This window comes from Adiantum capillus-veneris, chromosome 3 (genome assembly GCF_014529385.1).
Source record: "Adiantum capillus-veneris isolate H3 chromosome 3, ASM1452938v2, whole genome shotgun sequence".
Classification (NCBI taxonomy): domain Eukaryota; kingdom Viridiplantae; phylum Streptophyta; class Polypodiopsida; order Polypodiales; family Pteridaceae; genus Adiantum; species Adiantum capillus-veneris.
The window spans coordinates 112,499,638-112,527,486 of record NC_140933.1 but is presented as its reverse complement, the minus strand read 5'-3'; the positions used below and the strand labels follow the sequence as shown (position 1 = coordinate 112,527,486).

The 27,849-nt window shown below is 40.7% G+C and overlaps 1 pseudogene; it reads left to right on the top strand.

Moving 5' to 3' along the window:
• The first annotated feature begins 8,154 nt into the window (after positions 1–8,154).
• LOC147461497 (agamous-like MADS-box protein AGL19) overlaps positions 8,155–27,849 on the top strand; it is an 83,079-nt pseudogene continuing 63,384 nt past the window's right edge.

Genomic DNA, 27,849 nt, shown 5'->3' with positions numbered 1-27,849 from the left:
CCGCGTTGAGTTTTGCATGGCGTGTTGCAGTGAATCTGTTTAAAAATGCTCACTTCAAGGCTCTAGTGTCCAGGCTACAAAAGAACTGAACCAAGACATTGTCAATTAAAGGACTAACTCATGGAAAAGATTTTAAAAAAGAATCCAAATTTCAATCAAGAGAGTGGGTGTAGTGCTCTAAAAGGCTAAAACCCATGCAATCTCAATATGAAGATCTAGATTTGAAGAGCTAGGCCATAAGAAAATTCAAGGCAAGATCTCGGACCAAGAACACATTGAATGACCGAAGTTCAAATAGACCTTGCACGAAAGGGAAATCAAGGAGACTAATCTCCTTAGGCTTGAGCAAGTCAAGGTGAGGTGAATTAAGATTGAGGAGACTCAAAACAATCAAGTTAAAAAAACAACAGGCTACCATCTCTTCCTTGATCAATAACCAAGGATTCTATATCAAAAACCGTGATTAGATGGGCAAAGTGTTGTTAGATCATCTTAGCCAAACCATTGGAATGGAAGATTCCCCTCTCCCATAATCAAAGAATCCAAAATGAATATTTTCACCGCCACCCCAACATAAGTGGACTATGACCGTGTGAGCTACTTGGAAAGGCCTTTCATCCTGGATGAATGTTGGGGATGACACTCAAAAATCTAGGCAAAGAAAAGTCGCTAGGATGGGATGGGACCATGGCCGAGTTTTGTCAAGAGTTTTGGGAACTTCTAGGTCCGTCTTTCTTGCATATGGTTAACAAAGACTTTATTAAAGGTATACTTGAATCAAGGGTGAAGAAAGAAATAAATAAGATAGTCCTCAAGAAATTATCTTGCTCTTAACTCAAACACTAGAGACCAATCACAATGATGACAGTAGTGCACAAGGTGCTGGCTAAACTCATTGTTAAAAGAATGACCCCTCTGTTAGCTGATGTTATCTCTCCCCACCAACATGGATTTATTAAAGGTAGATCAATCTATGACAACATCTTGGCCACCCTGATAGGTATAGAATATGATAAGTTCAAGAAACAAGAATGTGTACTACTACAACTAGACCTTGGCAAGGCATAAGATAGGATAACATGGTCATTTGTGCAAGAAACACTGTAGACTTTGGGGTTTGGTCCACAAATCTGTCAAGCGATAAGTACTCTTGGGGAAGGGAGGCGCTCCTCAGGATTTCTATTCAATTCAAGAATAGTTGGTTGCTTTGATGTCAAGAGATCCATTTGTCAAGGATGTCCCTTAGAGTTTCTTTGGTTTTCCACTTGCACCACCCTCTTATTGCAATGTTGGAACAAGCGGTGGCAAGAGGAGATATTCAAGGGATGCACATCCAGAATGGAAAACAAATGCTTATCAAGATGTTTGCAGATGACTCACTAATCTTTCTCCAAGCGGATGGGAACAATGCTAGGCAAGCCTTGGAGATTTTCCAGATGTTTTCCATAGCATTAGGGTCTCAATGCAACATAGAGAAATCAAGACTTATCTCTTTGATGGTAGATTATAAAGTTTGATTCTGCAGGCTGGCTGGAGAGGTTGTAAACACAGATAACATCTTTTGAAACCTAGGGGTACTCGGAATTACTCACAAGACTGCCTTTGACTGGGTTCAAGGAAAAATTAAAAAGGGTTGGGAGTTCCTCCTAAATCCCTTCCACTATAGAGCTATGATAGTAAATACCTTATTCATACCATATATAAGCTTCAGGTCACCCTTCCTAAAATTATCATGAAAAATTGTAATTACTTCTTGATACGTTCTTGTGGAGAAATAAATTGATCGCTGATAGACCGTGGCAATGTGGTAAATGGGTGGCTATCACTAAACCAAAATCACAAGGTGGGCGTGGCATCGTTGACCCTGTCACTCATGGCCTGAATTTATGTGCTAAATTTTTTTGCATCCTTGCCGTTTCAAATGAGAGATGGGTTGTCATGGAAAAGGCAATGGTTATGGAAGCATGCATGAAATCTGAAGGTGGTTTATGGTCCAACCTCAACATACAAAACATAATTCTCCCCCCTTCCGGTGTAAAGGCTCAATTAGCTGGATTTACTAGGAAGTTTATTGAAAAATGTTCTAAAGTGGCAGATGCACTCAAGTGGAAGGAATAGATTAGGTACTGCAAAGGTACAACTATGCACTGGTCTCCATGGGGTCCCATAGTGAAAGGAATAGATTAGGTACTCCAAAGATATGGCTATACACACTGGTCTCCATGGGGTCCCATAGTGGAAGGATTGGGCCTTAATATATAACCATTAGATTGAAATAGCCAGGAATCTTAACAACAAAGGATTTGACACCTTGGAATCTCTTTGGAATTATCAAAAAGGGGATTGGAAATCCTTGGAGCATCTGAAGATATGCAACAATCTCTCTCTCCAAGGGAAAATCCTCATTGGAAAACTACTAGAAAAGATCTCAAACCTTGCGCTTCCTCCCTGCTCGACACTGCTTGATTGGAAATCTTGGAAATGGCCTGTCTTTTACTTCTCAAATAGAGCTCTAGCTTTTCTCTTAATCTTTGTCTTTAGATGCTTGTTAATCTTGACCATCTTAGGATTCTCATTTGTGCTGAGATTCCACTTCCTCCACTTCTTGATCATCTGGAAGCAACCAATTTGGGCCTCCTCCCTTTATCTTGGCCATTGATTTTGCCTCTTTTTTTGTGCAAATTGCTACTGCATATTTGCTGAATGGTTTGACTAGTTCTACTAGTCCAATATCCATCTCCATTCTTTTAGTAGATTGACCTGTACTTTTTGCATTATTTTGACCCGATTTAGCCGCTGGTTTGAAATCGATCGAACTTGTCATGCTTAGACTGGTTTGGCTACTTTGGTGTCCGTCCATCCAACTGAACAGTTCTCTCCCGAGTGTTCGACTCTATGAACTGATCTAGGTACTGTTTCTTCTATCTCACACTCTGCTCTTTATTCATCCAAACAACATTCAAGTTTATTTTTATCGAAGGAAAAATGTTCCTTAAGGCTAATATGCTTTCAATTTTCTTTGTTCCATATTTCTTGCACAACTCTTTTGGTATTAAGGCTTTCTTTCAACTTCTTGTGTTATCTATCTTTATGCAGATTTGTTGGAGTCGTAAATTTTTAGTGTTTGATTAGCATAATAATTAATTTCACTAGCCATAGTCTACCAAGAATCATTCCATACACTCCCTGTACATCTAGGACTAAGAAGCTGGTTTTGAATTTTTCCTCCCCTACCCTGATTTGCATGTTCTCAATCAATCCTATGGCATGTACCATCCTGTGATCAGCCATTCTGATTTTGAATGGTGTTGGTTTCAAATTAGTGATCTCCAGTTTTTGCCTCAAATGTTCACCTAGGATGTTGACACCAACTCCCCCATCCAATATTACTCCTTATAACGGTTTCCACTGCTTCCTTAGCTTGTCCCTAGCCTAAATGGATGGAACTACATCATCCCTTATGGTTGCCAGGTCCATTGCTCTTGCTTCAGCTTCTGTCTTCCTCTTCTATTTGATGAAATTTGTAGCTTTTGGTAATGTGTGTCTGATATCATCCAACTCTTCTATCAACTTTTAGAATCTTGCACAGACCTTCACATATATTTCATCATGTTCATTACCAGTGCTACAATTTGAACTGGAAGATTTCTACGCTGTTTGAGTTTCTTTTAGTGGGTTGATTTCCATGGTCTGGTAGCTAACTGACACTGTGATGGACTCTTTAACTAATCCTTCACCAATTCAGTTCCTCTAGCTTCGGTCAAGTCTTCTTTTACAGTAATTCTTCAACCAGACTCTAAACTGCAGCTACCATGGATTATTCAATCTAGGTAGTGCCTTCTCCCCTAGTTGTTGTAAGTTCTCTTCCTAAGCCTCTGAAGATTGAGGCTATATTTTTTGAATCGTACAAGCTTTTGAACACTTTGGCTATTCTAGCATCTTCTTTGTTAGATTCTATGTAATCTTAGTTTCCATGTCTCGTTGCTCTTGCCATTCATACACTACTTTCTCTTTGCCTTTTGCCTTCCATACATATCTCTACTACTCCCACTTCTTAGTTTTAGTAGGTTCATATGGAATTTCTTCAATTACAACCTATTTACTTCTAGTCACCACCCTTACTGACACTCGTTTAGGTGCCTTCAGTTCACGTCCCTTTGGTTTGGAAGCTTTCGGACATTGAGCTGTAAAGTAACCATATTTCTCACACGTATAACAATTTAAGCTTCTTTTTCCAAAGTCACCTCTGTCTCTGCCTCGGCTTGTACCTCCTTGGTATCTATCCCTGCCACCACCAATACTTGTGATGGTCTTGTTCTCCTTGGAGCCACTTGCTCCATCTGCTTTCATTGCTCCAGTTGTAAGTGAAATCATTGATAAATCTTTTCCCTTATTCAAATGATGAACTCTAATGCCACAATTATTCCATACATGCCTATAGGCCTTGCAATATGTACACTTTGAGCATTCATCAGATCTGTGGTCTCTCAATCTGCATTTTGAATGAGCATTTATCAAATGTGTGGTCTCTCGATTTTCATTCTGAACTCCAAATCTCCATCTTTTTAATTGAAGGTCTTGTCTTAGCTATTTCAACAATTTTCTTTGACATTTCTTCCAACTTTATAATCCATGATCCCTTCTTCTTGTCTTTACCTTTTCCATTTAAGTCACTCTCAGATGAGCTGAAAGTAGTCCTGGACTTTGACCCTTCAATTGATGACTCACTATCACCGGATTGTCTTTTCTAGTAGCCCTTCTCTTTTTTTGGCTTGCAACTCTAATATCAATGCTTTTTTAACAAGATCATTAAATTTCTTTGTGGGTGTTGGAACCTCCTATTCCCTCAACTTCTTGATTCTGAAACCATAAAGGAACCAAGATCGCATATTTTTTTCTTATGGAGGATCTTGTAATTTTCTGGTCAATTCCTTAATCTTTTTCACATAGCTTCTGACCGACATTTTGCCTTGCTTGTATTTGTCTAGTTTGGAAAGTATGTTTCTAATGGAATTTATATTTTACTATTTATTGCAGTTGACAGGTGGAAAAGGCTTGATCAGCCTAGGCCCATGCGAACGGATATATATTTTTTATGTACAAGTGCTCTTTTATGGGCTTTGGCCATTTATGACCGACCGACCAGTTTGTACTTACTTTGACCATTCAAGAAATCTATAAAGTAAATACGTGCAAGAGGGAAATGGTCACTCTTGCACCGGGGGAAGTTGCACCCAGTGTCTGTGTTATTCCTCACTTCTCCTCTCACCGTGCGGGCATAGCACTTCACTCTAGGAGGTGCGCCTGCACGTGCCCTCTCTCTCTCTCTCTCTCTCTCTCTCTCTCTCTCTCTCTCTCTCTCTCTCTCTCTCTCTGTTCATGTAAGATTTGATTATATGCTCACAGGATTTGTCAGGTATGCATATTTGCGGTGTTCTATCGTTTCTATCATGCTATTTGATGTATTTTGCAAGAACGTCGTGCTTCTGTTTGTAGTAGTGGTATCAGAGCCAGTAAAATGCTCTTGGTGGTACGGTCATCACATCCACAAGGGAAATCATGAAAATCATATCCTAGAGATAAGTTTATATATTTTTATATTTTTGTTGATAACAATTTTGTTCGTTAAATTGATTGTTTATTTGTTTGTTTGTTTTTTCTTCTTCTTCTTCTTCATATTTTGATCGTTATGTAGTTTACTTAAACAAGATCACCTTGATCAACCGCTTAACTAGATTTTTTGAACACCAGTTTGGTTAGGGTCTGCTTATAAAAAAAAAATGTCATATGTGATAAGAGAATAATAATAATAATACTTAATTAGATCGAGTGTCTATAAGTAGAGAGATTGTAGTACTAGAAGGAGCAACATGATGCAATTCTCTTACCATGTTTGACAAAGAAGTGTATATAATTTCTACACTTTGCCTTTAATAAACATTTCCTTATTCTAATTAATGAACAATTTTAAAGTTATAAAACTCCAAGTGCAGCTTATTAAGCAAAAAAATAAGAAGCAGAGTTTGCACTCTATTGGAGTAACTGAGAGGAGCGTCCCGATATAAGCTACCTGAGCATTTAACTTACTTTGGAAGAATACACTCATAGAGGAATAAAAAGAAGACAAGAGGAAAGATTTACAATCAGCCAAATGGTACAAGAGACCTCAAAAATCTAACTGACAATCCTTGAACTCGACCAATTTGTACTCAATCGGATGAGCTCCACTTCGTCAGCATATGGAAAAGAACCCCATAGAAAAAAGAAAAAGAAAAAAAAAGCACATTTTTTTGTGCAAACTTAATAGTCAGGCTTATCTTGTGTCTCTTCTGCAAGGTTCTTAGATATGATAGATAATGTTTTACATAGGCCTTTGATGGCACCAGAACTTCTCCTATGGAAGGCCAAATATCATCGTCTATGCTCAGGGCCAAGAAGGCCTCTTGGAGCGTTGCCTTTGAGGCATTGGGAATGGGGGATTTCCACCTAACACTAGGCTTAGGAGGTGTCAAGTATTACGAGGCCCAACTGATTGAGTTAGAGGCCCCCCACACGGAGGGGAGTAATTGGTTATTCAAAGATTTTTAAACCCCTCATTTTACATTCACACGTGAGGTGAGGGGTAAATTGTTATTTGGGTGGGGGGTAGAGCAACTGCAGCCCAAAGACGTGGAGCTAGCTTTGTAACAAGGGATACCAAGCAATTATATGCTTTGGATTCTTCAAATAGATTTCTTCCCACATCGACAGAATAAAAAAGATTGTTTATTCTAAGTTTGAAATCGTTCTACACGTTTCTTGCATTTAAAAAACCATTTTTTACTAGTCACATCCTTATTTGCACATCTTTTGAGAAGCATTTCCTTTCACTCTCTTCCACTTTATGTTTCTTTCTTGACGTGTGATTGTGAGAGTAACAAGGGAAAGGGTCACGATGGCTTTCTAAAACAATAAGAAAGTGATAAAATCATTAGGTTGAGTTTAACTAGAATTATATAAGGTGAAGCATTGTTCAAGAATGTCTCTTTTATTAAGCAATCAAGTGTCCTCCTCACAAAGAAGCAAACCCAAAAAACTAACAATTGTTTTGAAATTTGTAGGACTTTTGAACTAAGTTTTGACATCATTGCACCGATTTTTCTTCTCTTACCATGGTTTGCTCATATATAAATATAAATATAAATAAATAAATATATGTGTGTTTGTAAATAGATAAATAAATAAATAAATTTACTTATATAATAAAAAAAACTCATTAACATATATTATATATTTATTTACTTATATTGTGTGTGTATGTGTGTGTCTATATATATATATATATGTATGTGTATATGCATAAAACTTACTAGGATTATGTAAAGTGAAGCTTCACTTTATCATTCTAAAAGAATATAATGCAAGACGAGTCAAGCCATGTGAGTAAGTGAAAGGTGAAATAAAAATATTGATTTAATACGAGAATTATATTTAAGGTAAATCTCAATCATCAGTAAAAACATTGAAATATGCCTACTCCAATACATCTATAAGGCTTCTTTTGGAAAGCCAAAAAGGGAATGGGACAGTGTTTGGGAAAAATGTGTCTCAGCGTAATATCCTATCGTTTTCAATTTAAAAAATGTCGGTTGAGGGCAAGGGGAAAAGGGGAACTTCCGCCCCAAAATAGAGAAAAATAGTGTAAAAATCCAAAAAAATAACCTAATTTTTTGAAATTTCCTCTTAACAAAATCAAGGAAAGGAATTTCGTATGTTTGGAAAAATGAATTTTCCCGAACACCGGAAGGGGGGTAATTTTTCGCATGTGCAGTCTGGAGGGGGACGAGGGTAAAGCAAAACGGATAACCCCCTCTCATGTGGGGGTACCCTTACAACCTGGTAACTGGGCAGCTCTCCTATTAATGACTGGGAGTCATCACTTTGACATACGATCCCACTTTGACCATCGAATAAGCAAAAAAATCTTGTGGTGGCAAGAGTTGGAGCTACAGAGGGAGCTACACATTTCCCTTCATCTTTTGAGCATTGTGAGCTTTGCAGCAGGGTTTAATCTTCATCTTCTGAGCTTTTCGTTGTGGAAGCTATTGGGAGGTAGCTTGGTGTTGCTCATGACTAACGGGTGCGTCAGTGGTGCTGGTGCTGTGCAGGTACCCGATGGCGAGGCGGAAGATTAAGATCAAGCGGATCGAGAATGCAAGGACGCGGTAGGTGACCTTCTCGAAGCGGAGGGGCAGGCTGCTGAAGAAGGCACACGATCTGTCGGTGCTGTGCAATGCGGAGGTGGGCGTCATCGTCTTCTCCAGCAAGGGCAAGCTCTTCCAGTTCGGCAACCCAAGGTTGGCCTTTCCAAGTCCCTCTCCTGTGCTTAATGTGAAGAAGCTGGAGTCTGTATGAGCAGAATTGAAGAAGGTCCTTCGCCTCCATTAAACTATTGTGCTTTGCTTTCCAAGTCCCTCCAAAGTTGAAATGCTTCGCAAACTTGAAACGCCCTCAAATTGCAGGATAGGTATGCCCAGTGCATAAATCAATTAAATGCCGTCTATTTGGCATTTTTCATGTTGTGCCAGCTTTTTTGAAGCTGGAAGGGCCTTCCAATTTTGGAAAGCCCTAGAACAAGGCTGGGCGGGTACAACATCAAGTTTATGAATATTAGGGCCTTGGTCCAACATCAAGTTGGATAGCAGCTTCACATCACTAACATGAGATAGCAATTAAGTCAAGGTCTGTAGACATCTTACGACTAGCCCACTTTTATTGAGACATAAACGGCATGAAACGGCATTTTGTTTTTTTTGGCAAAGCTTTGGACATATGGAAAATGATGTGCTCTCCATAAACTTCTATATTTTACTAGTCACTATTGTTCGCATAACCAAATGTTTTGACAAAAGAAACTTTTTATACTCGTATACAAGTAGGCGCGGCCCAATCTTGTTTAATGGTTTATTAGTGAGAATCGTGAAAGATCCCTTGTGGCAAAAGGTAGGGGTGCAGTTGGCGACCAATGGGGGAGGTAAGGCGAGGGATGTGAGGCAATATTGGCAGCAAGGCCGAGCCGATGATCGAATGCCTGAGAGCGCCGGGTTGTAGCGTGTCACGGGAACCGAATAATAGAGATAGACAACAAAACAGAGAAAGAAATCTTTGTATTGATAGTGTTTGATACAACAGAGGAGCAATTGAATATATATGGACGCACTCTGTTGTACGGAGCTCGAACCTCCCGACCACCCCCGAGCTTCAATTCGCTTGCATGCAGCGTCTCACTCGCACTCGCACTCGCACTCGCAGAAAAGAGAATGGTGAATCCTCCCAAAACGCACCACCCGTCCTTCTATTCTCCTCCAAAAGCCTGCGACCTCTTAAAATAGCCGCTTTTCTATTTTTGGCGTTCGGTCGACTCGACTTGCGCGCCAATATACCTGCGAGAACAAGGTAAAAAAACGTGATCGCGAAGCGATCCGTAGAGGTTAGCTGTCTTCAACTAGCATAACTCCCAAACGGAGCCAAAACAGCCCAAGTCCGTTTCATACAATCTTGTTGCCCTCGCTGCGCTCTTCGACGGCTATGTGATGGAAAATTTCCATAGCCTGCTCCGATTTGCTGAAAATCAACCTGCAAAACAGCATTTTCTACAAAAACGATGCAAAAACAGCAAATCGGACTTTTTTCTTAATCTTTGAGCTTCAACGAGCATCAAAACATCAAAATCTCTAAAGACTCAAAGAACCAAAGTTGTTCCTTATAACGCAGACTTCAATCGCTTCATACATCACTTTTTCAAAATCCCACGTTAACGCCTTCAAAAATGCCCCAGAAAGTGCCTTCCGGATCAAAAAAATTTATCGGACGAAAACAATCCACACATCCTTCTACACAGTGGACTAACTTTAAAATGACAAAAACTTCTTAGAAAACAAAATTTATTACTAAAACACCTCGAAATCAAGTCTTGTTACATAGCGCGAGGCTGGGTCAGTTTTGTCTCATTGAATGATTGCGTTGATGTTTACAGCACCGCAAGCTTGCTCGACTGGTTAGCGCATCTTCATGTGAGTTAAGACGCCTGTTGGGTTGAGTACGAATCCTGCATCCAAGTTTTGAAGGGCAGAAAATTGGAATAGCAAGCTGTCAGACGTAGTCGTCAAGTGTGAAGAATCTTCCTAAGTAATGAATAAAACAAAGAACAGGCCAGTAGGGTAGTGGTAGTATGTTTGGGATGAAGTTACACTACATCAAAACGTTGGATTCTTGTTCATTGTTTATAAAGTAGTCACATACCTGGGTTTAGAAAACTCTCATGACATGACACTTCTCATGATTATATTTGTCACATTTTTTAAGCTCATTGAGATACCATGTATCTCTTTTAAGATATTAGTTGGAAATTAAGATCATGCATGTTTGGATTAACATCTTATAGCATACCTAAACCATACTTTCACGGTCTCTTGCCATTGCCGCATGAGAAGCATATGGAAAAACTATGGTACTAGTCTTAACTCTCTACACAAAGGGATTGAATATTCAGAGTGAAGGATAATTACATAGTAGGTCTATCCCGAAATTGTAGGTTTTACAATATCATTGTTTCGCTAAAACCGTACGGTTTTTCAAATTTTCATCTTAAAGATTTATGCTTATCTTAGCTACTCTTGGACTTAAGATTTTACTTATCTCTAGGCTTTGCTAACTTTCCATAATAAACATCTTAAGTTGTTGTGTAGATTCCTTCTGTCAAACTTTTTAGAGCGTACATACTACAAATGTGGGAGAAATGCCAGTTTGTCTATGGAAGGAGACATGAGGTCCACTTTCATAGTGAGGTAGGAGCGAAACTCAAGGATAGTCTCTAGAAAGTATGATAACAAGTAACCCACATGATTGAACTTGAAGCGACTACATGGTTAAAAGACATATGCAAGGTTTAAATAGCTATTTGAGTGAGCATTTGTGTCATCATAATCTGATTAAAGAAACACATTTTTAGAGCTTATACTCGGGATACGAATCAATTAAAGGTGGTGTTTGTGCATTTTGATAAATATTGTGTCCCTCGAGGTGTCATTTTTACATTTTCCAGGTAATTGGAGTGGATTTTCAAATTTGGAGTACATTAGAACAAGGGAGCTAATGCTTTCGAATGCCTTTGCGTAGCAACACTTTGAACTTAACAGAAAATAAGCCTTCACATAAATTTCCAATATCAATCTCTATCTCAACAAAATGAGTCAGACATCAAGGTGAAGTTTGCACATACATTATCACTATCCAACTTCTATCAAGATGTACTCACAGAAGGAAGTTACATGATGGATTTTTTTTCAAGGATCACATTTGAAACATATACATTCCAGGGTGGTTAATAGGAAAGTTTCTTATATTGTCTGCGATTTAAAAGGTATGAAAATTTCCTTAGATACATGCTATATCAACACTGTGGGTGTCTTTAAAACCCTTTAATAGCGAACTTTAATGGTAGACATGCTACATCTTCACTCTGGGTTCCTTTGAAAATCCTACCCCAACTCTAGCGTGATCACGTGGAGAGAACTTGAAAGAGGTTATTTCCAACTGGATCGACGCTTTGATTTTTTCTTGATCTTGAAAGTTTTTTTCGTTGACTTTGAACTCCAGATGGCTCCCTCGTGTTTGAATGTCAACAATAATCTTACTGAAAACAATTATGATCATTAAAAATTGTTCATGTGGTCGTAGTTTCTACTCAAAAGGCTTTTAGGACGTTGGTACATGCAAAGTTAGTCGAAGCTAGATGTGGTGCTAAGCCGTGCTATGGATACATACAAGTGCTGGACAATGGGTTTAAGCAGGTATGGAGGACCTAGGTCTGACAAGAGAAGTGGAAAAGTATGGTATATGCAGCTTTTTAGGCCAAAAAGGTTCCAAAGTGGTCCACTCGGGATGGTAGGTCTAGGTATTCGAAGTGAGCCCACTATTATTGAGACATGAAAGGCATCAAACGGCAAAATTTCTTTTTTTTCAAAGCTTTTGACATATGGATAGAACAAACCATAGTCATTTATTAGGTACTATCTATAGAAGAAAAGTACTTGAATACGGAGAATGATGTGCTCTTGATAAACTTGTATATTTTACTAGTCACTATTGTTTGCATAACCAAATGTATTGACAAAAGAAACTTTTCATACTTGTATACAAGTATGTATTTTGGGGACGAAGTTACACTAAATCAAAACGTTGGATTCTTATTCATTGTTTGTAAAGTAGTCACATTCAGGTTTGGAAAACTCTCATGATATGACACTTCTCATGATTATATTTGTCAATTTTTAAAAGCTCATTGTCATACCATACCATGTATCTCTTTTAAGTTATTAGTTGAAAATTAAGATCATGCATGTTTGGATTAACATCTATATAGCATAAGTAAACCACACTTTCATGGTCTCTTGCCATTGGTGCATGATAGCCATATGGAAAAATTATGGTACTAGTCTTAACTCTTTACAAAAAAGGATCTAATATTTAGAGTGAAGGGTAATTACACGATAGGTCTATCTCGAAATTGTGGCTTTTACAATATCATTGTTTTGCTAAAACCACACGGTTTTTCAAATTTTTATCTTAAAGATTTGTGCTCATCATAGGTACACTTGGACTTAAGATTTTACTTACGTATAGACCTTGCTAATAAACATCTTAATTTGCGTATATTCCTTATGCCAACTTTTTTAGAGCGTACATACTACAAACGTATAGAGGCATTGATGGATTCTTTCTTCAAGCTCATCACTCATGAGTCATAAAGGTGAGTCTTTCTACATAAGTCTCTTCAAAAAACATTCTTCTTCATGTTTAGTGCATGGGTGAATTTGGGCTTATCCTGAATCCATATAGGTATATTAGTGCATGGGTGATTATCCTTGTTAAAAGTAGCCACTAAGTGTGCCAAAAGATTAAGCAAAATGCACTCACAATTATCGTAGAAACTCATATATTCTTCTAGGTCCATGGGCAAAGTTCTCTTGTATAAAGCCTAGTAAGGATTGGGTGTTGGTTAGATATCGGGGCGCTTGCCATTGTGGCAAGCAACCCCCAACCGGTTCCTAGCCACACTTAACATGCAAAAACCGATTGACCAAAATTTTAGTCAACGCGCGATCCACACGGTATCAAACCCATCTCCTGCGTGTTGAGAGGCGGTTTCTCTACCACTGTGCTATGTGGACGCTCATGCCTACGTGCTGCGAGCAGCTATATATAACTCAAATCAATGTGTTGCCCCCCCCCCCCCCCCCTCGTAATCTGTGTGACTTATTGTACCGATCACTTGCACCTACACGAGGCACACACTTTCTCGGTATTTAACCATTGCCTAAGGATTGCATAGTATCTTCTAAGAAAAGTATTGAATATAAGCGTTGAAAACGTTTTGCAAATATAATATTACTTTGAGGCTTAAAGCTTGAATATAATACTCAATCTTTAGTATGAGACTTACTCACATAGATGTGAGATGTATACATATATAGTGTCAATGGCCAAAAAGTTCCTAGTGCCACATGCACCTCCTTCAATGGCTGTGTGTATTGCATAGATTGAGGACTTCTATGGTTAATTAATTTGTCATTTTTAAAGCTATCTTTTTGTGTTTGTTTTCTAGATAGGTTTCTCATTTAATATTAACCAGCGAGGATTATTTACGAGAACAAATATCATTTGAGGTCTTGCCATTCTAAATTCCAGGATAATGGAGAGAGTAGAAGCACATACAATTGTGAAATTAACACAAGATACGAGAGGAATTGATGGTGTGATAGAAAGGCCATTAAATTGTAACGTGGAATGAAAATGGGCATGAATTGCCATTCCCCACTATGGATACCCACGTCTAAAATACGGAATGGGGATTTGGAAGGAAACGTTGGTACAAAAACCAGAAACAAAAGCTAGAAAATGGCCATTCTCTATAAATGTGGGAGAAATGCCAGTTTGTCTATGGAAGGAGACATGAGGCCCACTTTTATAGTGAGGTGGGAGCAAAACTCAAGGATAGTCGCTAAAAAGAATGATGAGAAGTAACCCATATGATTGAACTTGAAGCGACTACATGGTTAAAAGGCATATGCAAGGTTTAAATAGCTATTTGAGTGAGCATTTGTGTCACCGTAATGTGATTAAAGAAATACTTTTTTAGAGCTTATACTTGGGATATGAACCAATTAAAGGTGGTGTTTATTCATTTTGATAAATATTGTGCCCCATAAGGTATCATTTTTACATTTTTTTAAGGTAATTGGAGTGGATTTTCAAATTTGGAGTACATTAGAGCAAGTCCCAAGGAGCTAATGCTTTCGAATGCCTTTGCGTACCGACACTTTGAACTCAAGAGAAAATAAGCGTTCACATAAATTTCCAATATCAATCTCTATCTCAACAAAACTACTCAGACATCAAGGTGAAGTTTGCACATATATTATCATTAGCCAACTTCTATCAAGAAATACTCATAGAAGGAGATACATGATGGATTCTTTTTTAGGGAACACATTTGAAACAATACATTCCGGTGTGGTTACTAGCAAAGTTTCTTATATTATGTGCGATTAGAAAGATATGAAAATTGCCTTAGATACATGGTATATCTACACTTTGGGTGTCTTTAAAACCCTTAGCGAACTTTAAATATAGGCATGCTACATCTTCACTCTCGGTTCCTTTAAAAATCCTTGCCCAACTCTAGTGCGATCACATGGAGAGAACTTAAAAGGGGTTATTTTCAACCGGATCAACATTTCAATTTTTTCTTGATCTTGAAAGTTTTTCTTGTTGACCTTGAACTAAAGATGTCTCCCTCGTGTTTGAATGCCAGCGATAATCTTACCGAAGAAAACTATGATCATTAGAAATTGTTCATGTTGTTGAAGATGATGAAACAGGAAACAGAAGGAAGACAACAACTCAAAGTAGGAAGAAGATGGAGAAGGAGAAGACACAGAGCTTGCGTACGAGATCTCTATAGTCTATCTCTTTGTATTAGAATAATAGAGTATATACAAACTCAGAGCTACAAAGCTTATATGAAACCCTAAGAGATAAGGTGTCCTTTCACACCGGATATCCAGGGGGAAAAATCCACTGGGAGAAAAGTGTCCCTATTGAAGCGTGTATACACACTAACACTATTACATGTCTAGAAATCCCCCCTGTAATGATAGTGTGAATCCGTACAAGGTAGCAGATCATCATGTGTATGAGAGTAAGCCCAAAGCTTTTCGGAAAGCTTCAAACTTTTCTCATGATAAGGCCTTCGTAAATAGATCTGCAATGTTATCCTGTTTAGGACAGTAAGTTAGTGTGATCTCCCCTACATGTAGCCTTTCCCTGACATAGTGGTAGTGAACCTCTATGTGCTTTGTTCTTGCATGAAATACTGGATTCCTTGCAACTGCCATAGCACTCTGACTGTCAGTGAAAATGGTAGTGGGTGTCTGTTGACACTCACAAAGATTTGCCAATAACCTGTGTATCCATACACAATCAACTATTGCCATGAAAGCTACCCTGTACTCAGCTTCACAAGTTGATGTAGCCCCTGTGGGTTGCTTCTTGCTTAGCCAAGATATACATGCATTTCCCAAGAAAAAACAATTCCCACTTGTGGAATGTCGTGTGTCAAAATCACCAGCCCAATCTGAATCGCTGTAACCAAGAAGCTGCATAGAACTGTGCTTTCCATACATATCCCCCCTTGGAAAGAACATGGCAAGATTAGGGGTACCTTAAAGGTAACGAAGTATGCGCTTCACAGCCTGCCAATGATGCATACCTGGGTTGTGCATAAATCTGCTTGCTTGTGAAACCCCAGATTGAATGTCTGGACGAGTGTTGCCTGCCAAATATATCAAGCAACCAACCGCTTCTGCATAAGTATGTACATCAAAAGGTTCCCCAGCATCGTGCATGCTCAACTTTGATCCAGTTTCTACGGGTGTAGAGATTGGTTTACAATTTTGCATACCAAACTTGTCCAAAATTTTATGCAAATATTTTGCCTCCAGCATGTATATGCCATCCTCTGATTGCACAAACTGAATACCCAAGTAATAATGTAGCAAACCAAGATCAGACATCTCAAAGGTTTTTCTCAAAGCATCTTTAAACACTTCAATTTCATCTGCAGTATTGCCTGTAAGAAGCATATCATCCACATAAAGTGTTAGCATAATGAGAACTCCATCTCTCTTTTTGACATACAAAGTACTTTCTGTTGGACTATTCTGAAATCCCTGGCCAATCAAATAAGTATGTATCTTCTCATACCATGCTCTTGGAGCCTGTTTGAGACCATACAAAGCTTTACGCAATCTACATACCTTTTGCTCTTGACCTTTTACAACAAAACCACTTGGTTGACTTACATAAACTTCTTCCTACAAATCACCATTCAAAAAAGCAGTTTTGATATCCAACTGATGCACTTTCCAACCATGATGAGTAGCAATTGCAACTAGTGATCCGCACGAGAAGTAGGAGCAAAGGTTTCATCATAATCTATGCCTTTCTGTTGCGCATAGCCTTTTGCCACAAGCCTTGCTTTGTACCTGTCAACAGTACCATCTTGTTTCCTTTTTACCTTAAAACCCCACTTTGTACCAATAGGTTTTTTACCTGTAGGCAAGTCCACTAGATCCCATGTATGATTCTTATGAATAGAATCAATTTCTTGCTGCATAGCATCTTTCCACTGAACACACTCTAAAGCTTGTTCAAATGAATCAGGCTCATCTGCATCACAAAGAGTGCTAAAGCAAGCCAAATCTACTTGCTCTCTGCCAAAAGTAGTACCAGCACGTGTTTTTCGTGGCAACGGTGCATCCAACTTGCTATCCTGCAAAGTTTTTTGAACCCATTTAGGCAAGGTTCTTTCTTCCCTGATAACTTTTTGCTCTTCACGCACAATTTCCTCTACATCATGAGGTGTCACATGCTGATCAAAAGATTGATCAAGATTATCAACCTGTTGTGATTCTTGATTCTCCACAAAAGAAGGAAGCAAACCTTCAAATACATCATGTGTCTGCATATGAGGTACATCAAAAGCAACTATAGGTTGAGTAGTAGTTTCTGCAAAAATTACATCACGACTTTCAAAAATCTTGTTTGTAGCAGGATTGTAAAGTCTATAACCTTTACTTCCACTACTATACCCCACAAATATACATTTGATTGCCTTATCATCAAGCTTCCCATGTAGCTGCTGAGGGATGTGAGCATAAGCAAGACAACCAAAAACACGAAGATAACTGGCTAAAGGTTTTCTGTCATACCAAGCTTCAAATGGGGTAATGGTTTTCAAGGCATGAGTAGGACACCTGTTCAAAACATGTGCTGCACAAGCAACTGCCTCCATCCATAGCTTATGAGGCAAACTCTTAGCCTTGAGCATACATCTAGCCCTCTCCATTAAAGACCTGTTCTTCCTTTCTGCAACACCATTCTGTTGTGGTGTGTATGGCATAGTGCATTGGTGTTTAATGCCTTCTTTCCCAAAAAATCCTTAAATGCACCTGACATGTATTCACCTCCTCGATCGGTACGAAGAGTCTGTACTTTGCAACCTGTTTCATTTTCAACCATGGCGACATAATGTTGAAAAACTGCAAACACATCTGACTTTGCTTTGAGTGGATACACCCAACAAAACCTGGAAAAGTCATCAATGAACGTCACAAAATAAAGGTTGTTTCCTATAGATGGCGTCCTCATATGACCATATACATCAGTGTGTACAAGCTGCAACTTTCGTGTCCCTCTAACTAAACCATCCTGCGAAAATGCAAATCTGTGCGTCTTTCCAAAAACGCAACCTTCACATACATGTCTTGGTGGCATCTCCAATAAAGACAAATCATGCACCATATTATGACGTTGTAAAGTCATCAAACTGCCATAACTAACATGCCCAAATCTAGCATGCCACAACTCAGCATCCTGCATAGCCCGAGTCTTTGTTTCTGCAATACATACCTGAATCTGCTTTTCATAAGGATCTAGCACAAATAGTCCATTTTCCAGCGTACTTGTAGTGATAAGAGAATAGCCATTCTCTCGATCTCGTACAACACATCTGTCATCCTCAAAAATGACCCGAAGACCATTTTTTGCAAGAGAGGATACAGACAACAAATTCTTCTTGATCCCTGGAACATATAAGACATCTGGCAAGCATAAATCTAAACCATCTGAAATGGTTATCAAAATCTTACCAACACCTTTGATTGGATAAGAAGCATTATTTGCACATGTCACCTTCTTTCCTGCTGGAGCTGCATCCAATGAACAAAACAAATCCTTCCTTGAAGTAATATGCCTGGATGCACCACTATCAAAGTACCAAATCATTTGTGTCTTGTTAACACTGTAAGCAGAAAAATCTGAACATACTACGAAATCATAAGAATCCTGCACAAAGTTTGCAGACTCTTCTTTAGCTGTAGAAGAATCACCAGAAGCTGAAACAACCAAACTTAACTCTTTCTTCTTTTCTTTAGCAATTCGCTTTTTACACTCACTAATGTAGTGACCAGGTTTCTTGCAATAGTGACATTTACCTTCCTTCTTGGACTTGTCGGAATCACCTTTAGACTTCTCTGAAGACTGTCGTGCACCAGACTTGGAGTAATGAGCACTCTCTTTACCCTTGTTTTTGTTATGTACAACAAGAGCATGATCCATACCATCCACCTGTAAAGACTTGTTCTTATGTGATTGATCCTCCTGCAATAGCAAAGCCACTAACTCTTCAAAATGAAGAGGCTCATGATTAGCTCGCAAAGACAGAGTCAAAGAAGTCTGAAAAGTCAAATAAGATGGTGGTAGTGAATTGAGTGTTTTGGAAACCAAGTCCTTGTCTGGAATCACTTCATCAATGCTAAGCAATTGCTCTTTAAGATCCTTGATTTTTGTAAGATGCTCGACGATATCGTCACCTTCGTCCATCTGTATTTTGTCAAGTTGTTTCTTCAAAAACTCTATTCTGGCAGCGTTTCTTCCTCCAAACATAGCTTGCAGAGTGTTCCAAGCATCCTCAGAAGTTCTACAAGATCTGATATGTGGTGTGATTGTCCTCTTTATGGTTAAGGCAATCACAGCCATAGCTTGTGCATCTTTAGTATCCCATCTCTTTTGCTCTGGAGTGACTTGTGAGGGTCCTGCACCAACAGCTGCACCACGACCAGGCATGGTAGGTGCAATGCTACCTAGACGAACTTCATCTCCAGATACATAATCCCACAATCCTTTACCAACCAAAACATTTTTGGCCATAAAAGACCAAAGAGAATAGTTGGTACCATCCAATTTGTCGTCGGATGTAAACGCACCAAAAATTTCTTTCTCCGTAGATTGAGCCATACTGTGGATGCACTAGATTGAGCCATACTGTGGATGCACACTAGAGAGCAAAAGAACCTCCAAGAGATTCACAAATCTCCTCTCCAATGCAAGCAAAACTCTACACAAAATCTCAGCACAAAGCTAAGACAAGTTGCTTCCCAAAAGGATTGTTTACCTGAAGAAAATCTGTCAAAAAGCACACCCTCTTGATCTAAACGCCTCCGAAAAGTAACTTCTGCTACGCTTCTTAGAACAAAATTCCGAGTGCTCGAACGACTTCAAAAGGGGGGTAAAACCGCAAGTCTCCTGCTCAGAATACTCCCAGAACGTCGAGGATTCTCCCACGAGCAAATTTTTCAAAAACTGCCTGAAAATTGCGATTGCGCGCGCGGACGTGAAAACGCAAGTAGAGGCTCTGGAAATCACCTTGCTCTGATACCAATTGTTGAAGATGATGAAACAGGAAACAGAAGGAAGACAACAACTCAGAGTAGGAAGAAGATGGAGAAGGAGAAGACACAGAGCTTGCGTACGAGATCTCTGTAGTCTATCTCTCTGTATTAGAATAATAGAGTATATACAAACTCAGAGCTACAAAGCTTATATGAAACCCTAAGAGATAAGGTGTCCTTTCACATCGGATGTCCAGGTGGAAAAACTCAGTGGGAGAAAAGTGCCCCTGGTGAAGCGCGTATACACACTAACACTACTACATGTCTACACATGTGGCTATGGTTTCTACTCAAAAGGCTTTTAGGATGTTGGTACATGCAAAGTTAGTTGAAGCTAGAAGTGGTGCGAAGCCATGCTATGGGTGCATACAGGTGCTAGACAAAGGGTTTAGGTAGGTATGAAGGACCTGGGCATGACAAGAGATGTGGAAATGTATGGTATATGTGGCTTTTTAGGCCAAAAAGGCTCCAAAGTGGGTCACTTGGGATGGTAGGTCTAGGTCTTTGAAGTGCAGGGATAGTGACCTAGAATGTAGTGCTCAAGTTTCTCTAGAATCCCGTCCAAACGACTCATTAAACGGAGCCACAGTGTGAAAGATAGAGCTATCCAAAGTTACAAGGTCGTGCCTTTACGGCTTGAGCATTGAGCACGGGACCAAAGAGATGTTGCGGGTCAAACATGGCACTGTGAGAAGGTTTTTAGGTGAAGTTTTCAAAAGTTTAAGCACGTCCTTGAGGGTTGTTCAAGAGTGGGTGCCGTGTGGCGGTGGGAGCGAACCCACATGGGGACTCAAAGGCTTGGGGAACGGGGTATATATGCTATACTGTGCGCAACTCTTGGGTATCTCAAAGGGAGCTAGTGCTCCTTGGAGCTCGTAACCACAGCGGCCACCCTATGAGCGTTGCACGCGGCACCGTGGCTGAACATTGGCAATAGTTTTGGACGAGGCACTGGCGCCCTGCAACAGCCGGTGACGGCGGTTGTTGGACGACATAGGGTATATAGGTACCCAATTCATAGCTTGGGATATGGTTCCGGTTTTATTTGTGCTTGAAGACATGGAGAAGGGAAAATCAAAGGAAAAGGCGAGCAACAAACCTCTTGTGAGCATTGTGGAGGAGTCAAATGAGGTTGTAACTTGTCAAAGAGGTTAATGACCAGATGGAAGGTGCATATATGGTGCTCGTCCTCTTACAAGAGCCCAACTCCACTGAGGAGGAAGGTTAGATAATAGAGAGAGATGAGGTATTGGAGGAAGTCCTAACCTTCAAATATTCACTTTGCATGCAATTGTGGTGGAGGGTCATCAAATTTTTTTCCTCATTTTAACATTGTTAAAACACTTGGACTTGGGATAAGCAAGTCGCTCTCAGTGCTCTCTATTTATGCGGGCATGAAGGATCCAAGTGGAAAGGGAGAGTCGGCTAAATTGGAAATTGACATTGAAGACCTGTTAGGTGCAGCGGAATGAATGTTTGCACTTTTCTCAAGATGAGTGCTCCGCACTGTGCTCAAGGTTCCTTTTGTTCTTATGGAAGGGAGAGCCTTCCGTACTTAATGAGAGAGTGAAATGGACACAAACAAAGTGAATGGACACTGTGCGTGCAAGTGTATGAGACTGAGAGATAGAGAAGAGAATACGACACTAGAGACGTTGTAAAAACCATCCTCCGAAGGCCCCACTCTCTATGGCGACAACGGTCTACTTATGATTGCACAAATCTCTACAATGCTTGGACTTGCTGACGATGCCGACAACGATGAGGACGACGACGAGACGGGCTGGAATTTGAAAACGCTAAGGGCTAAAATCTACACATCTTGTATCTGCTGAATTCTGACTCTATGTCGATGACGACAATGTTGAAATCTGCTTTTTCCGGGTTGAAACTGTAAACCTTGCGGAAATTCACCGTGCGGCGAGGAACCGCTGCTGGAAGGTGAGATCTACGATGTTCGGGACTTGATCTGCGATGTCTAACTGCTGAAAACGAAAAACGCTAGTGGTACTTGACTTTCCATCGCGGTAATCTGCAAAAATGCTGAGGTGGTGCTGCAGATAAAAAATGCTAGGGGCTAAAATTGGTGTTTCTGTCGCTGTGGTCTTGCAAATGCAAAAACGCTAGGCTGATCTGTTGTGGTCCTGTCGCCAGGGATCTGCAAGAGTAAAACACTCACTGATCTGCGGTGGTCTTGTCCAAAAATGCTAGCCAAGCTGTTGTGAAGCAAAAACGCTAGAAGTCCTTGGGTTCTGTTGAGAAGTTGTCTGTTGAGCAAGGTGCTCCTACTGCCTCTGCTGCCATTTAGTGCTAACTTTGTTTTTCTTATATATTTCCTTAGCAAAATTGCCCTACCTACTTTTGTTGGAAATTCACTTAAATTAATAAGTGAAAAATGGCAAAAATAGGTAAAATAGGCTAAATGCATTGGAAAATTTCCCTGAAGGATTCTGATGGGAATGCTTATGATCTGTTGTGTGCATCTACGCCAAGTGACTGGGCATGCACGGTCTACAGATAGACTCACAAAAGTGCCAGATCACTTCTAATCTAGAGTGAGTGGACTGACTGAACCCTTGTCGTGCTGTAGCTTGTCCACGAACACATAGGGTTGGATGTGTCACGTGACATCCCCTCCTTTTCAAAGTGAGGTACTGGTAGCGAGCTGTATGGCGTCGAGGGAGATTGCCAATAGCATCTGGAATCCTGGAAGGGACTCTTCGCCAGCCCACTCTGATGTGTGGGTCGTGTGGTACTTGAACTTCATAAAGGAACGCTTGCTTCTTTGGGCCGCTCCGAAAGCGACACAAAGTTTTTTGTGGCTCCTTCAATGCTTCAACTTCTTCTAGAGTCATGCTTCTTTCTTCTTCAAGAATCTCTATGGCTGAAAATTTCTGAAACCATATCCAACACAAAACCATGAACATACCTATTCCATGTAAAGTGACTCGAAAAAATATTGTCTCCCTAAAAGACTGTGCATGCAATGTAGATGAACAAATAGGCGAAGTGCCAACCCGTTCACCACACACACGCAAACAATGAGACCGAATCTTTCTTTTATGATCTAAAGCAATCAACTGTGGCAATTTGCAATGGAAATGCCCATGCTTGGTGCTCATACTTTCATGTGCTCATTCTAGGAATGTGTCATGCCAAGGAAGAGACAGGGAATGTGACTTCCTTGAATGCATACTTTTTAGCTTTTCATGAAAAATCTGCATACATTCGTGCTCATTCATAAGTGAAACGTGCGCAACGTACAATATGTCATGCCTAAGAAAAGGGACCACATAAAGACGTTGACTAAAATACAGGAAATGGTCACGAATGAAACACTCGTACAATGCGTGCGTATCAATCATGTGAACACACAATACTTCCTGTGGGGGTTCTTTGGTCCTAGGCTCAAGAGCCAAGATCGCTTCTTCTTAAATGATCGAATCGTCCTTTGGGGGTTCTTTGGACCTCGACTAGAAAGCCAAGATCGGTTCTTTGTGATTGATCGAATCTAAAATGAGGTTAGCTTTGCTAGAAAAAGCATCCACTAACACATCATCCTTGTGAACAATCACATCATCTTCATGCAACTCATCATGCTTGTGAGAAATCACATTTTGATCATGCAAATCATCATGCTTGTGAGAAATCACATCTTGATCATGCAAATCATCATCATCCAAAACATCATGCTCATCATTATCATTCAAATCATCATGCAAATCATGTGTGTCATACTTTGGAGAAGAAGAGACTGAGAGAGTCTCCTTTTCCTGATTCTCTTACATCTGTGCCTGCACTTGAGAAAAGAGTCACAATATCTCTTGCATTCTTGCTTTGTTCTCGCAATCAAATCTTGATTGACTTTCTTTTTCTTCCAAGTCGTACTGACGCTCTATGGTTGCCATTTCTTCTTCGTAGGCCTTTCTTTCTGCTTCTCTTTCTTCGCGTTCTCACTTCCTTTCCATAAACAACTGCTTTAACTCCTCCATAGGAGTTAGTGCAATCCTTGGCGTAGATGGGGAAGGGGGAGGGTCGGAAAAACCTCTTGGTGGGGAAAATTCTTCTTCGCCTCTCTCATGCTCATCACCTGTATGTGAAGTATCCATTCCGCTTCGGGTGATGACCATTCTGAAGTCGTGGGTTCTTGTGGTCTTGGGTTCTTAAGTGCACCAAGAACTTGGGTTCTTGGGGGTCTTGGGTTCTTAAGTTCACGAGGAACTTGGGTTCTTGGGGTCTTGGTTCTTCGGGTTCTTGAGTTCTTGAGGTTCTTCTTTCGCTTGCAATCTGTGTTCAAGAAGGATCTTCTCTTCACCCAAGGACTACTCCTTTTCGCGGGCGCACCCCTTTGCGGCCTTGCGCTCACACCAAGGTTGCTTTTTCCCACCTCACGTCAATTGGCCGGCCGCTAAGTGCATGGTCCGCTCTCAATGAGTGAAAAGAGGCACAAGGGGAGGCTCAACAAGCCCTTCTTTCCTGGGATTCTTGTAACTCTTCAAAAACACGATTAGGAATCGACACGCCCAAGTGAACTTGGGTTCATGGGACCGCAACAAGCAAAAAATTCTTTTGATTGTTGTGGTTCTTTCCTTGAGTGATACAGAACACTGCCAAAGATCTGATACCAATGTTAGGTGCAGCCGAATGAATGTTTGCGCTTTGCTCAAGATGAGTGCTCCGAACTGTGCTCAACAATCCTTTTGTTCTTATGGAAGGGAGAGACTTCCGTACTTAATGAGAGAGTGCAATGGACACAAACAAAGTGAATGGACACTGTGCATGCAAGTATATGAGAGTGAGAGATAGAGAAGAGAATACGACACCAAAGACGTTGTAAAACCCTCCTCCAAAGTCCCCACTCTCTATGGCGAGAACGGTCTACTTATGATTGCACAAATCTCTACAATGCTTAGACTTGCCGACGATGTCGACGACGATGAGGACGACGACGAGACGGGCTGAAATCTGAAAACGCTAAGGGCTAAAATCTGCACATCTTGTATGTGCTGAATTCTGACTCTATGTTGATGGCGACGATGAAACGATGATGCGCTGAAAACGTAGATGCTGAAATCTTCTTTTTTTGGGCTGAAACTGTAAACCTTGTGGAAACTGACCATGCGGCGAGGAACTGCTGCGGGAAGGTGAGGTCTGCGAGGTTGGGGACTTGATCTGTGATGTCTAACTGCTAAAAACTGAAAACGCTAATGGTACTTGACTTTCCGTCGCGATGATCTGCAAAAACACTGAGGTGGTGCTGCAGCTGCAAATAAAAAACGCTAGGGGCTGAAATTAGTGTTTCTGTCGCCGTGGTCTTGCAAATGAAAAAAAGATAGGCTGATCTGCTGTGGTCTTGTCGCCAGGGATCTGCAAGAGCAAAACGCTGGCTGATCTGCGGTGGTCTTGTCCAAAAATGCTAGCCAAGCTGTTGTAAAATAGGCTAAATGCACTGGAAAATTCCCTTGAAGGATTTTGATGGATTCTGATGGAAATGCTTATGATCATGCTGTGTGCAACTAGAGGATATGCATCTACACCAAGTGATTGGGCATGCACGGTCTACGAATAAACTCACAAAATTGCCAGATCACTTCTAATCTAGACTGACTGGACTCACTGAACGCTTGTCATGCTGTACCTTGTCCACGGATACATAGGGTTGGATGTGTCACGTGACAAGACCAAAGTCTCCTGGCAAGCCTCTCCTACCTCCCCAATAAAAAAGAATAGAATTTTGAGTAAACAATTGTAAGTATCCTAGTGGACATTAAATCAAGGACTTTTTTCTATGAAAGCGTGACCAAAAGCGCTTTCCACCAACATAAAACATTGATTCCTATTGGTGGAGATGATCGCTCCAGCATCGACCTTATGAGGAAGTCTCTTGAAGAAATGGACGAGGGAAGTGAGGTAAACATTTTTAAACCTAAATGATTGTCTATGTCTTTCTTACAACAATGGTAATGTCTTTCAAAGTGTTTGGCGGACCGCATACTATGTTGATAAGTTGCATTGGATAAGTTTGCAATACTACATGAGCCACCTTGGGCTATCCATTCTTCGAGTTTCTCTTTGAGGGTCATTTTTAATATACTTTGTTCTCTACTCCTCTTGGGCATGTTGTTCTTTGGATGTAAGTGTGTCCTTCTTCTTCTTTTCTCTTTGTGGAATCTTGGAAGGCTTGAGCTCCCAGCACCAGCTTGTTGGACAGATTGAGCCCTGTCCTCTACCGCCTTCTTCTTTGGCTCTACCCTTGCGCGTAAATTTTCAAGGTGGAGTCCCCAAAGAGTTGGTCTAACGGTAAGGCTTTGGCCTCTCAAACTATGGGTTGTGGATTCAAATCGCCCGTTGGGTTACACTCTAGAGGGACACCTTATGCTCACCTGATGTTCATGTTGCTAGGGCTCTTGCCCTTGGACATTCGAGTGCACCCTCATCGTGGGGTGGGTCACCCGAGGAGGAGGTTCCTAGCTGGTTGCTAAAAGATCCCTCCCGTCATTCCTAGCACATGCTGCATCAATTAGGTGGCCATGGTGGTGCCTACGCATGGCTCTTGCTTGATGGTAGGGCCCTTGCCCGACCATGTAACATGGCAAACACCTCCCTCTATGGGTCCTCTCGTGTGTCAACAAAAAAACTTTGCAAGGTGGGCTCTCTTAGCCTCTGCTCTTTCCCACTCCTCTTGCTGCCTTTGCCTTCTCTCTCTCCTGCTTCCTCTGTTCTTCTCTCTCAGCTTCATTTTCTTTTGTTTCTCCTCAGATCTTTTTTTTCTCTTGGCTTCTTATGCTTCGGACTTGGGGTTGCCTTGTATTACCTTTCGAACCCTATGTTTAAAGCAAGATTCAAATCTTCACGATGTGTCATGACATGATTGTTGTTGTTTCCCGCAACCTTCTCACCATTGCCTGCTCCATTCCCTTCGCATAGCCTCCTCTCCCCCCTGATAAAATTTTGCGGCTCTCAACCCTTTTTTTTGCACTACCATCAGCCTTCCGTGCAACCTCCAGTTCGCCACAATTTAGCCTATCCCACCTCTTTGCTTTGCTTTCTAGCCCACCACACCCCACCGCTGCGCACTGCTTGCTGTTCTGTTTCCACTTGTAACTATGTCAGACTTTGTACATAATTAATGTATTTACGAGAAAAGAATTATCTAATTAGTTGTGTACACATCAGAATAGATCTAGCAATTTTGGGACCTATGGTGCACCCAAGTTTGGGCCATGCACCTCAGGGAGACTCTAGCAGAAAATACCTTGAAGCCCTAGTGATTGGAAAATCAGGTCTTCAATAAAGGGGTAGATAGTAGCCTCAGATTTCAGGCTCAGAAAAATACGCCCGCTAGTGCAAGCACAGGACTGAGATGGGGTCCTTAGAATAATAACCCTAACGCCTGAATTATTTTACGGCCTTAGGATAAGTCAATTAAATTATTTTAAATTGTCTATGCTGGACCAAATGGCCAGATAAGTGCGAACAGGTAATGTCAGGCATGTGTCGATACGGCATGGCGTTGGGGGAGCAGCTAACAATTTTATTGGTTGCATCTATACGTCCAGTTGAGGTTCAATTTGCACAATTCATTAACAGTTTGTGAACTTTTAAAAGTGAAAGTTGAAGGGTTTTTAAGTTATTAAGTAAGTGTGCCAAGTGACACACTTACCAATGCAAACTAACCCTCTCACTCTCACTCTTACCCTCTCTCTCTTCCTAGTGCCCCCTCTTCTTGATGGCTTGATAAGAGGCCTTCCTCCCCCACTTCTCAGGCTGGCAGTGCTCCTACCCCCCCTATTGTGAGTATGCTTTATGCATTGGTGCCCTCCATGGAAGCTTGAGAGCAGCCCCTTGCGACATATGTGGTGGCCTCGTGCTCCCATTGTATAGAACAAGGGTTCTCATAGCCATAGCCAGCTTTCGGTAAAGTTTCATCGCGAGAAGTTGCAGCGGACACTCTCTTCGTAGAGTGTGGTGGCTCTAAATTCTCTATTTGCAGTCCCTAATCATCTTTTTTAGGGTG